The 14,727-nt window shown below is 36.3% G+C and overlaps 1 long non-coding RNA gene across 2 annotated transcripts; it reads left to right on the forward strand.

Annotated features, from left to right (window-relative positions):
- The first annotated feature begins 4,688 nt into the window (after nucleotides 1-4,688).
- On the forward strand, nucleotides 4,689-6,238 carry LOC146741818 (uncharacterized). 2 transcript variants are annotated; one of them, XR_014929790.1, is made up of 3 exons: nucleotides 4,716-4,738; nucleotides 4,880-4,981; nucleotides 5,538-6,238. It is a non-coding gene; the product is annotated as an uncharacterized LOC146741818 (long non-coding RNA). The 2 variants fall into 2 exon arrangements; XR_014929789.1 differs by having other exon boundaries at nucleotides 4,689-4,981.
- Nucleotides 6,239-14,727: the final 8,489 nt, after the last annotated feature.

Below are 14,727 nucleotides of genomic sequence, written 5' to 3' on the forward strand. Positions count from 1 at the left end.
GCGCGTCAGGTATAAACGGTAGTACACCGGAGACAACGATCTTTGTTGCAGGGTTTAATTAGTGGTTCTACGTGTATTGAATATCCACTCACCTCCAAACCTCTAGTGCAGATGTCATTCACCCAGGTGACCGAGCTAAGAAAAACAATCACGGAACCGTTTACTCTTGATGTCACTACAATATTTTTAGGTCCAGTAATCCCGGCAATAGCTTCTAAGTAAATTTCAATCCTAGTCCCATCAATCGATTCGCACTTAATGGCGTATTTTCTTGTTAAGCCAGCAAGCGACTGGGTTGGTTGCTTTTTGCCAGCACCGAGTTGGCACTCGGTAGCCAAAAAAGTTGATTTTTCTCTTTTGGAAATCAATAAAAATGTCAATGAAGCTCACCTATGCAGAGTAGTTGTATTCACAAGTATACTATCGCTATGTTTTAGCGTGTACGAGTTCTACAAACTTCGGAAAGGCTGGTAAAGCGAGAGCACTGTGACGCCACGTCCTACTCGGGTGACATCATCACCATCATCATCAATATTTCGATATCTTTCAATTATTTTACCATTATTTTAATATCTTTCAATTATTTCGTCATTATTTCAATATCTTTCAATTATTTTATCATTATGTCAATATCTTTCAATTATTTCACCATTATTTTATCATTATTTCAATATCTTTCAATTATTTCGTCATTATTTCAATATCTTTCAATTATTTTACATTATTTCAATATCTTTCAATTATTTCACCATTATTTCATCATTATTTCAATATCTTTCAATTATTTTACCAATATTTCAATATCTTTCAATTATTTCACCATTATTACAATATCTTTCAATTATTTCACCATTATTACACCATTATTTCATCATTATGTCAATATCTTTCAATTATCTCACTATTATTTCAATATCTTTCAATTATTTCACCTATATTTTAACATCTTTCAAATATTTCACAATTATTTTTAGTTAAATTTCTTTCCACTCATGTTACGGGGCACATTCCTTGCATGCACTATTTTGGATATTGTGAAGATCATTATCCTGGGTAATATCGTTCGAGTTAGGAGATTCCTCTCATTTATTGTAGAAAATAGCCATTATACATCGATTCAATCCTGTATTCAAGTGTCAATGGACGAAAGTGTTTGGGTCCATGTTCCGGGGCCTAACCCCCACTGTTCTTTGCGCACCAAAGATGAAACACGATGGCGGAAAGGTTACACAGGGAAGAAGTGTGCGCGTAGTGGAAGCCTTCGCCAAGCCGTGGATCCAGCCTCGAGCATTTACGACAGTGTCGCTGGTCATCGTGACCGTGATCGTGGTCCATCGCTGACATCAAGTCCTGCCATCGCGGAGCAATTCAGGCAAACATCAATCGAGATATAATATCAAGTGGGGTAGACGTTTTCCTGTCGCCATACCTAACAACATTAGGGACATTACTTTTAGATTTGATGTGACTCCCACCTACGGTTATTATTTATGCACTCCTCAATATTAGCTTCATATTTCCATGGCTTGGCCGACAGCAATGTGAAAGCTTTTATGTGCATCAGCAAACTTGTCGTAAGATGCACCGTAAACCGATGATAAAATTCATTGTATTTTTCTTCTTCTTCAATGTTACGTTACGCGAGTGATGAATCCGTATTTAATATTACCAAAAATACTCATTGCACACTTAAAACTGTTTGGAAATGATTACTACTATTTATTCCATCAATCCGCAGTTGATGGGAGGAAGAATGTCGATGAAAATATAACGTATCAATTTTATGTTTTGTTAAAAGTGTGAACCTAACTACATGTAATCACTCGAGTACATTCGTACGTATTATTGTAATCACAATGTGTATAATGAAAGTGTTAATTACAAATATGTTATAGCAATTAACAAAAGTCAATTTATGTTTAACAGGTGGAAATTGGATCTAGGTGTTTTTGCACCCCGACGACAACTACAGTGTATTGTCCTGGTAGCTAAATCGTTGTTGATATCTCGATATAGTGCGAACCTAACTACAATAATAATAATAATAATAATAATAATAATAATAATAATAATAATAATAATAATAATAATAATAATAATAATAATTATAACTTTATTACGCCGTATTGTGAAACTACATTGCAATTTTAACTACATGTAATCACAATGTGTATAATGAAAGTGTTAATTACAAATATGTTATAGCAATTAATAAAAGTCAACCCAACAACCTTTGTCCATAGACACTTGAATTCTGGATTGAATCGATGTATAATGCCTTTTTTTACAATAAATGAGAGGAATCTCCTAACTCGAACGATATTACCCAGGACAATGATCTTCACAAAGCACAATATCCAAAATAGTGTATGCCGGGAATGTGCCCCGTAACATGAGTGGAAAGAAATTGAAATACATTGAAATAATAGCGAGATATTTGAAAGATGTTGAAATAATGGTGAGATAATGGTGAAATAATTGAAAGATATTGAAATAATTGAAAGATATTGAAATAATGGCGAGATATTTGAAAGATGTTGAAATAAAGGTGAGATAATTGAAAGATATTGAAATAATATTAAGATAATTGAAAGATAAATAAAGGTGAAATAATGATGAAATAATTTAAAGATATTGAAATAATGGTGAGATAATGGTGAAATAATTGAAAGATATTGAAATAATGATGAAATAATTGAAAGATATTGAATTAATGGTGAAATAATTGAAATATATTGAAATAATGGTAAAATAAATGAACGATACTGAAATAATGGTAAAATAATTGAAAGATATTGAAATAATGGTGAAATAATTGAAATATATTGAAATAATGGTAAAATAAATGAAAGATATTGAAATAATGGTTAAAATAATTGAAATATATTGAAATAATGGTAAAATAATTGAAATATATTGAAATAATGGTGAAATAATTGAAATATATTGAAATAATGGTAACATAAAAGAAAGATATTGAAATAATGGTAAAATTAATGAAAGATATTGAAATAATGGTGAAATAATTGAAATATATTGAAATAATGGTAAAATAATTGAAAGATATTGAAATAATGGTGAGATAATTGAATGATATTGAAATAATGGTGAGATAATTGAAAGATATAGAAATAATTCTATTTTGGCGGTGATCTCACGCCATAAGTTTCAGGCCGAAAATCTTGTACCAGAAGTCATTAAAGCTGCAGGTCGGCGTTTTTTCAACACCGTCTGTGTTGAGACAGCGCTTCCTGCGACGACACAACGACCAGAAGTGTGTTGTTGCTCCGCGCGGGTCGTGTTCGATACGTGGATATGGGTTCCAATTAACGCACACGCACACGATGAGCGTATAATAGGGGCTCTCGAATCCCGAATACGTACATATGAACTTGAATACTAAAGCTGTCACAGTGACTGTTCACGAATAAATATGCAAATGAAACAAACCAGAGACATTCGATCTATTAAATAAATGTTTTTGTTTCTTTTAATCAAATACAATAGATAAAGTAAAATAGGATTGTCATGGTAGGAGCCTACTCATGAATGCAAATAATCAGAATTTATTTATCTCCCAATAAATTGTACTTCAAGGCATTATAAGGATATACGTGATTTGCGTTAGAAAAGTGCAGTCCCTTCAATAATGCCAAAGCATTACATCACACATACCATTTCACTACAGTAACATTACTTTGCTCATTAACCTAGTTCCCGAAAAAATTGTTCTTATTTGCGCTTTGGCTAAAATAGCGCTCCGTTGCCTTTTTACACTAGTGTATATACACGGAACTTCATATATTTTTTTTACAACTTAAGTTAGTAATATTCATATTTCAGTGAAATATTGTTCAGTAATTGGCATATTAATAAAATACATAATTAAATATTTGAAACAGCAGAAATTAACAAATAAAAAGCCAATAAAATGTGTGTTTGAAGTTCAAAAGTTTCAACTATTTTGAAGTAGATCGTCCTTTAACGCAATACAGCAGTGTAAACTGATTGTCAATTAAACAATTTTACGACCACCTTATTTCTACAAAAATTTCATCTATCATTCAGTAAAACAATGACCAAATAAGCGAAATGCCTATCAAATGGAAAATAAAACACATTATGCGTGTATTTTTTTTAGTCTACATACAAATGAAATTGCACTTAGCAACGCGTAGCGACAGTATGGTGTTGTTCGGCCTTACTGACAGTGTTTTCTTCAAATATTTCTCGCTGTTATTATGGCTTACTTCATGACAATTATAACTACTCAGTCTAGAGTGGAGGTACCTATGATGATTTTTTTCTCACTAAAAACAAACGCTTAGCAGTGCGGAAACAATTGACTGCCGAACCGCCGTAGACCAACAGCACAAAATCAAAATCAAACCACAGTGTAAAATCTGCTTTTTGTCTTTTTGTGAGAATTGTGACACATCTCGTGTTTGATTGTTACGAAGTGACACGTGACTGGAATGCGGCCTCGTAAAATATTCTAACCCAGCCACAGATTGTTTATAGGAGGTGAGTTGAGCCTACACCTGCCAGACAAATGAATTATCCTGTGATTGGTCAAAGTGTTGAATATCTGGGTTGAATACAAGTCCAGCAACCAATGGGAAGGAAGTGCGTAGTTAAACACATTCGACAGACCATATATGGTGTCCCATAAATCCCTCGGGGGGATAATACGTGAATAATTAGTTCCATACAATGACGATTCTTGTCATCGCATGCGGTAAGGTTGTTTCGCTTATTCCTCGGTGAATGAAAGTGTCTCAGTATCGGTGTCCTGCACAGAGAGCTACAGTAGCCTACACAATTAACTACGTATACTTCGTACAGCAGTATTCTTGCATCCACACACTCTCTATTCCAGCAACCGTTCGTAACGTTCAAACATACGTATTGGATTGCCCCATAAAAAATGTTTGGTAGAATTGCGACTTTTATTTCAACACGTACTGTACAAACTTTTAAGGTGAGTTTATCTTTAGTCGTTCATATTAATTAAATCTAATCTGGTATTATTCTATAGTTACCCGAGCGGATAACTCTGAAGAAAGCAAACTCCGTATTAACACGCTATATGAATGAAATCACTCCACTCGCTGCGGAGGACTATAATAACAATGTTTCAACCTGTACCTAAAAATATTCCGGTACGACTGAACTTGCATTTTGTATGACCTTGTTGGAATGCATCAATTAATTATTTAACGTTTTTTTATTCAAAATAAAAATAACTGTTCCGAACTGCCTGTATTCTGAGAATGGAACGTCCGTGGAATTAACTAGCTGTCACCGGTATCTGGACACGCCCAGTCAGACGCAGCAAAAATATACCCCTTTTATTATAGTATTAAGGAAAAGTTGATTCGACGCCCATATTTGACAAACAATTGTTTCATTTGTACTTAGACAACCAATTATTAGTTATCTGAGATTTGATCCATTACTACCACCAAATACTTGTACCCAAAACTTGTCTAATAATTCACGCCATTCATTTTTTTTTATTCCTTCCTTGCTTCCAGACAAGGCGCAACATGTTCGCTACTATACCCGGAATGTGCTTATTTGGCGTGCCAGTGTGGGTAGCTGTTGGACTGCCATCATCAGAAGGACATACCAAGAAGCCGGATATTGACAGAGCAACTACAAACGACCAGGACACTTGCTAACAGTAAATGGACTCAAAGGATTTGGCGTGTTCGGCGATTTTGAAACATTGACCGAGTCAACATACAAACGTTATTCAATATATTTAAGTCGCACATTAACATCCAATGACAAGCGGAAGTTTACCCACACGACTTCCTTCATTTACACATCGCACTTGATAGCTTGCTTGATATCCGAATTTCAGTTTATATCGACACTTGTCTTAGTGTATCAAAATCAGCGAGTCTGATTCTTAGATGGGCATTATATACGCTTAAACGTTGGCTGGTTTTCCAACGGATTTTAGAAAGTCAAAACTACGCAGGCAGAGTTTTCATTGATGACATTTTGATAATGTAGAAAGTTGAAAAAAGTTTGCAAAGTGAGCTAAAACTAGTGCTCTCCTTGAGTGAGAAACTCTTTTAATCATGATTGTTCGAATAATTTGAAAATAAATCGATGAATTGAATGTAGACAAATTATGTTGACTGACTAAATACTGCACATTTTGTGATTGTTTTTTTCAATTAATTTAAATTGCATGAAATAATAAAAAAATGTTTTCAATTAATAATGTAGTGTAACGTTTTATTTTGTTTGTGAATTGAATAGATAACTCATGATAACTGGTAGAGGACCATGTGCATACTGTGACATAATGCGATATAATACATTGAAATTGTTCGTGACTAGACTCGTCCCGGGGGGGTGCATGACACGTTTGGTTGAAATAATCGTCTAATTTGCATAAATTAATATTCATGAGTAATGAAAAACTTTTTTTCAGTAATATTGTGCCAAAATGCTTTCCGATAGCATACATGTTTGTTCTAAATTGACTTGATTCTATCGTTACGAGCTGAATAAATAATCGGAAAAATGATGTAAATGTATTTTTGAGACACGTTTTCGATCAGACTCCAGCTAACTGTTGAAAATAAGCATAGGTTTTCTCTTTACCATGATCATAGCAAGTTACGAAATTCATGGAGAATGCAGAGGCACGTTTAAATTTCACTCTAGTACAATTGCTCAAAATATTTTCGGTGACTTTTATCAGTGACAAGTTACCTAATTAGTATGCATTTCGAGAAATCAGTGTGTGTGCATGCGCAGTTTGAAATGGAGCAGTTTTGAACGCAATAAAATCACGCGTAGAACTCAGGCTCCAGCAAGAAATTGTAGCGTGAAACTGGTTGTCGGTTGAATTGTTTTGCAATAGACAATAATTTTGGAGCCTGTAGTTGTCTATGAAATGTTTCTAAGTTGTGTTGAGGATTATTCTGTAAAGAAATTGCTGAAATTATTTCATCTGTTCGTAAACGGTACGTTGTTGCTTTGACGATGGGCTACCGACGACTGACGTCGAAACGTTCCATTCAGATCGGATGGCGCCCTCTCGTGCCAATCCCCCCTGACTCATCCTAGCTCATTTACAATGCCACAACTACCACCGTGACCGATATTTGAATGTTACTTTATGCAGTGATAACGTGGTTTACTATTTAAATTACTAGTAGTTAAAATACCCAAATCACGTGTAAATACGACTATGTTAACAACTACCTGTAAGATAGGATTTAATCTTAAAAGATACTTACAGATTCAGAAGTTAATTTCATTAAAGTTGCCGCATTGTCTGCAAAACCTAGTTGAAAGACCCTTCAACTTGATGTTGATGAGTTACGGTGTTCGCGAATTATACTGATCGAGATTATGTACACTGGGCCGCAAAAATCCCCGGATGCTCCTATTCTAAAGTGTGTGTTTGATTGGCGGGCGGATGAAGGCATGTATTAAATGACGCATTGTCCAGTTTTTGACTCAGTTATTTATTGTTTTCACTGCAATAAATCCCGCCACAAAAACTTCCAAATATTTGTTTTAAAACGGTCACGTTTTTAAAATACAAATATTAAATATTGACTAGAGTCAAAAAACGATGGCTGACAACAAGGTACATTAGTTGTTTTCACCTGAAAAATTTCAGTTAAAACAAAACTGTTGTAATATACCATGGCCAGAAAGTTAACATCATAAACAAATTGCGTAACAGAAACACCTTTCATCTGCCAAATTATTACGTGGCTGCCTTTTTACTGTGACCGTAGACTTGTATACCTCTTGTTTATTTGTTGATGTGTTTTTTTTCAATAGACTGTATGAAAGTCTACTGTGACCGCAAAAAAGAATAGAATATTCACAATGTAGCCATTTCCCCCCTTATACTTTGTGTAATACAATGCTTATATTGTTAGCAAAACTGTGTCTCATTCTGCAATATCGCCGTTTCATTCTTTCTTGCGGTCACAGTAAATAGAGCGAAATTTTTGAGTTTTTACTAAAAAATTATTATGACTCCACAAGGAACTCGGACTGTGTGTTTTAAGCAGAGTCATACGGAGAGGAGGACCGGAGTTTTGTGATAACCGTGCCGAATGATCGATAATCCTAAAGGTTGAACGGACAAACCTTAGTCTAGACGTAGGACTACATTGTATCGTGCTAGAAACGTACACATTACCAGGGACTTGTACCGCAGCTAGTCGTCCACGACAAAATTCATTCCTCAGTCACAACGTATCAAACGGGCGATATACACAGTACTTCTAAACCGATCATAGTCCGATTTCCTTTGACCAGGTCATGAATAACAAGTGACGTTATAGCGCCACCGCGCGGGATAGAAAAGAAAAATCTGTCTCCGAAAATACCAGTTTTAGCGTCTTATGTAATTTAATTAAAAAAATTGAATAATAGATAGTCGAGTGTTACCTGGACGATACCGCGCGCCGTACGGCGTTTACCGGAATCGTATTCCATTTTCATTTGTATGTACTAGAAGGTCATGTGCTGTCCAGGACAATGATGACGAACTGCGACGAAAACACGAAGTCGATGTGTTTTCTTCAGATGTGTTGTCAACAAATGCAGCTTGTTGATGGGTGTATCATGTCGGTAGTTGCGCCCTCTATTGATGAAGTACTTCTATGATATACATGGGGAATATGAAAACCGTTCGAAGCGTTGATCATCCACCAAAGATTATATTTTTGAGAGACGTTACTATATTGTAGATGACAAACGACTACACAACCAAACAGTTATTGATTTGAATGGCGGTGGTCGTCGCGCCGCGTCGATGTGGGATCCATAGTGACATACACAACGCGTGTAAAAACATTGTTTTTCATGACAATCGAACACATGTTGCGCGGCGACCACCACCATTTAACAAAATTGCTTTCCTCCATTTACGTTATTTTAATGTCACAGGAGTGTTTCGAATCTACGAAGTGCCGCTTATGGGAATTGATATTGTTTGGCTTTCGCCTCAAATGTCATGGTGCAAGCACAGTCACTCTACTAGGAGTATAGTGATTGTGGTGCAAACCAAAAAAAGGTAACTACAGACGGGATTGGCACGAGAGGGCGCCGTCCGATCTGGATAGAACGAAGCAACAACGTAACTTTTACGAATAGATGAAATCATTTCAGCGATATCTTTACAGAATAATCCTCAACAAAACTTTACATAGGCTTTACAGACCCTACAATTTTGTCTAATGCAAAACAATTCAACCGACGACCGATTTGGTGTTACTAATTTCTTACAGGAATGACTAAGTTCCACGCGTGGTTTTATGATTGCGATCAGAATTGTTCAAACTGCGCATGAATAAGTGATTTCTCGTAATGCATATTAATTAGGCAACTTGTCACTGGTAAAAAATAATGAAAACAGTATGGGCAATTTTGAGCAATATCACTGGAGTAAAATATCAACGTGCCTCTTCAATCTTTTTATGAATTTCGTAACTTGCTACGATCACATTAACGAATAAATCTGTGTTTACTATGATAAATTTGTTTTTCCAGTATCTGTTGACCGACTTATTTAGTTGATTACTAGCGAATTGCTGTGTTATGTCTGTCATTGTTTAGGCAGGCGAGGTCCTGGATGGAACTCGACTCAGTGATTTGGAACTAATTACGAGATAACCGTCGCTATTCGGACTACTATTTCTGACAGTTAGTATTCGCAATTATTAATGTAGTGGACGATTAATCAAAAGATATGACGTATTCAGTACTTAGTATGATTGGCTTTATGATTGAAGGTTACGCCCTAGAGTCTTTTTACAGCTTTGTAATTGGTCAATGTTTTGAAAATGAATAAAGAGAGTTTGAGTTGGTCTTGGCGAGTACAGCACGACAGACGCAGTTCAGTCCTAGAGAGCCTTGAGGCAGTCCAGTCTTGGGCTAGTCTTGGGTCAGCCTTGTGAGAGTCTTGGGGACTTTTCCCCAGGGCGATTTGTCTTATAGAGTACTCGACTGTCCGACTAAGACGAGAGTTGAAACGTATTTCGTTGTGTGTGTCTTATTTGACTGTAAAGTTTAAGTGACTTTCCCGATCCCACACCTCAAGGGGACGCGATAGAGAGACGAGACGAGATTCCCCCCTGACCTGTGTGGAGAACCCCAGAGAAAAGATTTCTCCCCTCATATTACTTTCAAAATTATATTGGAATCTGATCACAACCTTGTCTACACTAGTTTTTTGATTATTTTTTTCAACGATAGAATCAGCAGATTTAAGATTACCATGTTGGCTATCGGAAGGCATTTTGGCACAGATTTACTGATTAGGTCACATGGTCACGTGCTTTTGGGTCGGAATTCCAGCCCAGTCGAACAATATAGCGATTACTGGTTGCCTGCGTCCTGCCTGCCGTTGGCAAGGGACGCCGGAACCAGCGAATGGTGATGTTGTGAGTACTGATTTACAAACGTAAAATACGTTAGTGAATCTTATTACCTGTATTGTAGTACATCGCCAGAAATGAGTGGACAAGATGGCCGACTTCCGCCCTGGCCAGTGTTTCCCAGTCAAATAAACATCACAGGATGTGCCATAGAGAATGCATTGCATAAACATATATTAAAACAAAATTTAATTTTGAGTTTATATTTTTCATTTTTTCACTTTTGTGTGCTTCGTAATAGACAGGTGACGTTCCAAGCTTTCGATATGTTATAGATGTTTCCATTAAATCTCCACCATTAAATGCCCAACTTGCCGTAAAACCTGATGATAAATTCTACACTGGCCCAGTGTATTACCAATGGACGATATGTAATTGTGTGCCAGACTCTATTTTTAAAAATAGGAAAATGCAGTAACGCAGGTGACTGTTCAAGTTTGTTTGCTTCGTTCTGGATACTCTCTGGTTCAATGAACACGGCGACGCAGCTGACGCAGTTGTAGACGCAGTATTCGCTGCCCAAATTAGAGTTAAAATTCATGCATTTTTTACACAGATGTACGATCCAGTTGTTAGCAAATATAACTGTTTTTATCCAATTAACAACAGGAAGTAACCTGAATCAAGATTTATTTTATGTCCGTTATTTCATGTTAAAAATTATCCCACTTTTCGAACGTGAACTACTATCGCCATACTGCTTTTGATGCTGAAGGTCAGACCACAAGATCAATATATTGTATCAGCCGTTTTTCCTCTTTATAAAGAAGGGGTTTCATCACACTGTCTGTCCGTGAGTTGTGTATTATTCCACGACAGTCTCGACTTTTGTATTATAATGCGTCAGACAAACGTAATTTGCATACCAATCGCCATTGACAACCACAATGATATTAACAAGATTAGTCTGTCCACATATTTTTGTATAAAGTATATAACAGGTGACTGTCTTCAATGCCATCTTAAGAGTGTACCTAAGGGTATATTGTCTTCTGGTAACCACAACCATTTATTACATGGCTTCATATGATCAGCTGACAAATACAAGTATGCACTGAACAAATGAAACAAAAGATTACCTCACTTACTATTGTTTCCAACCCCAAGCTGTGAACTACTTAATGTAACAATAGACTCTCAATTAGGCTAAACAATAGACCTTTAAAGTCTATGACATCATCCGTTGTCTTGAATAATTTTGCATGTAATTATAGTCACTGCAATTGGATAGACACAGGGTGGATAGACAGGAAATCTCTACTTGACCAGATTCTATTGTCTATTTCTGGCAATGCTGGCAAATAAAAGCGGATTTCGAACTACAGGAAAGGTCGTCCCACTTATATCCATTAGATTTTCGTACATGGATACAGTCCTGATTTCCATCATCGTTTGGCTTGTTATCCTGGAAATATTCATAGACAAGTTCTGAACCATCGAACCAACGAAATACACCTATAATATTAAAATATCGATCAAGACGTCAACTTTGATTGGTGTTTGGTTATTTTTGGTTTTTAAAGAGGTCCGGACCATTAGAGGTGGGCGATGGCAGAAAAAAAGCAAAATTACTGCTTTCCTTCACTAAGCTTTGTTTTCCATGGTTATTTTTTTATTTCCACTTTGTAATACATTTTTTCTCCAATAAAAAGGAATATCTGCGCTCTTTATATCTATGAGTTCATAGCTCTGCATGTACTCATTCTCGTCATATGTTCCCATTTGTCTGAGAGATTTGGGACTTTGTACCAAAAAGTCCCAAATCTCGTGGAAAAGGACGAAAATAGAGCTATAAGTCCAGGGCAAGGTTCCTTATGGAATACGCTTTTTCTAAATGCGTACCTACCGTTTCCCTGTCCGTGAGGCCAATCCACCACTCATCGAATTCAGCTGGTACATTTGTCGCAGCGCTAACAACAAACTCCTGTGTCTCTTGGTCGTTGACAAAAATAAGATGGCCACCCAGATCGGCGCAATATAACTCTGCATCGCCAAAACGCTTCTCATGGGTGACGAATTCCAAACACGACGATCTAAACTCGATATTATTCTCATCGCACGAGTTTCTTATTTAAAGCAGAAATACAGACATTCTCAAAATAAACTGAAGGGTCAAAATGGGAACAAATACAGAAAGTACGGAATAAGAGTATCCTGCGTTTTTGTATTCAGACATCACGTATACACACAAACACACATGTATCTTAATTATTGTATTTGGTGAGCATCATGGAAAGATGAGACGATAACGATGGAATTTCAATTTGATAACATTACATGTAAACAAGAATTATAAACGAAGTAGAGCTTACCTGTGGTTGGTGGCGCTACCACTGTTGGTACAACGCTCACAGCCACCCAGGCTGACCAGACTAGGCTGCCAATACAAAACGACCGTTTTGACGACTCCATATTTTTTTTTTATCTAATACAATATCAACCACGAACCGACCACGTCTAGAGTGGCGCAGCTTTCTGTGTTGTTATGAAATGTGCGCGAACATCTCGTAGTTTCAATCGCGATATTTTGAAAAAGGCGCGTTCTGCACATTATCGAATACTTCGAACCCGGCTTCGTGACATGTTCCGTTCGATATTCCCAACCTAAAGAGAACACCCATTAAATCAAACTTTTTGTTTACAGAAGTTACTCATAGCATTTAATTGAAATAACACAAATGAGTACAGAAAAGCGACGACGTTAATCGTTGCGGTTAATCAGCGTATTGTAGTTGGCGCGTTCACTTGAGAATACGCTCTACCGTATACGTATGTTTTCGAAAGCAGACGTATTACTAGTATCAGATAAGCAGACGTATTACTAGTATCAGATATATTTGTTTGGTTTGTTTTTACATTTGAAGCAGTAGGTGCCATAAACCAAATCAAATCAAAATTCGATGTGACACATTTTCATGGAAACGCTTTGCGATGAACACCCACGTCTCATGTTACCCTATACCTGTACTTGTTCATATCTAAAATTATCATAAAATTGGTATTATTTTTTGTAGATTTTTAATGGTGAAATGTGTTTTCATTGTGGTTTATGGAATCCGCCGTAAAATTTCCATTGTATGCATGCTTTTTCCATTTCCCCTCAAAAACAAGGAGATCACGGGTCATTATTGAAGTGATTGACACTGGTAGTTTGTCCTATACTAAATACGCTCACGTCGAACCCTTCTTTGTTTGTCAAACTTTGACATATATAGAGCTGTATCGGGCTCTATGAACTATTATACGTGAGGGGATAATCGCCATTGTCACCAAATTGTTAAAATGCAGAACATTTGAAAGCGCCACTAATTCTAGAATTTTTTTTCCCATCAAATAATTAAAATGAGGAGGGCGAAATTATTTCTCTGTCGACAACTTAATAATTCCCCCCCCCCATAGACTTAAACTCGAGCTTCGGCAGCCCAACAAACAGTTTGTGTATCGTAAGTTTTGTTTTTGAACTTTTTGAGCTAGTCACCAATCACAATAATTAATTTACCAGTAGCAAATTTCCATGCCGAAATTCGTGTACCCGAAGTCACTGAAGCTGCAGGTCGGCGTTTTTTTAACACCGTCTGTGCTGGGCCAGCGCTTCCTGCGACGACACAACGACCAGAAGTGTGTCGTTGCTCCGCGCGCGTCGTGTTCGATACGTGTATATGGGTTCCAATTGACGCACACGCACACGATGAGCGTATAATAGGGGCTCTCGAATCCCGAATACGTACATATGAACTTGAATACTAAAGCTGTCACAGTGACTGTTCACGAATAAATATGCAAATTAAACAAACCAGAGACATTCGATCTATAAAATAAATGTTTTTGTTTCTTTTAATCAAATAAGTAGATAAAGTAAAATAGGATTATCATGGTAGAAGCCTACTCATGAATGCAAATAATCAGAATCTATTTATCTCCCAATAAATTGTACTTCAAGGCATTATAAGGATATACGTGATTTGCGTTAGAAAAGTGCAGTCCCTTCAATAATGCCAAAGCATTACATCACACATACCATTTCACTACAGTAACATTACTTTGCTCATTAACCTAGTTCCCGATAAAATTGTTCTTATTTGCGCTTTGGCTAAAATAGCGCTCCGCTGCCTTTTTACACTAGTGTTTATACACAGAACTTCATATATTTTGTTTACAACTTAAGTTAGTAATATTCATATTTCAGTGAAATATTGTTTAGTAATTGGCATATTAATACAATACATAATTAAATCTTTGAAACAGCAGAAATTAACAAATAAAAAGCCAATAAAATGTGTGTTTGAAGTTCAAAAGT

Source organism: Saccoglossus kowalevskii, chromosome 6, assembly GCF_978046115.1.
Source record: "Saccoglossus kowalevskii chromosome 6, keSacKowa6.1, whole genome shotgun sequence".
Classification (NCBI taxonomy): domain Eukaryota; kingdom Metazoa; phylum Hemichordata; class Enteropneusta; family Harrimaniidae; genus Saccoglossus; species Saccoglossus kowalevskii.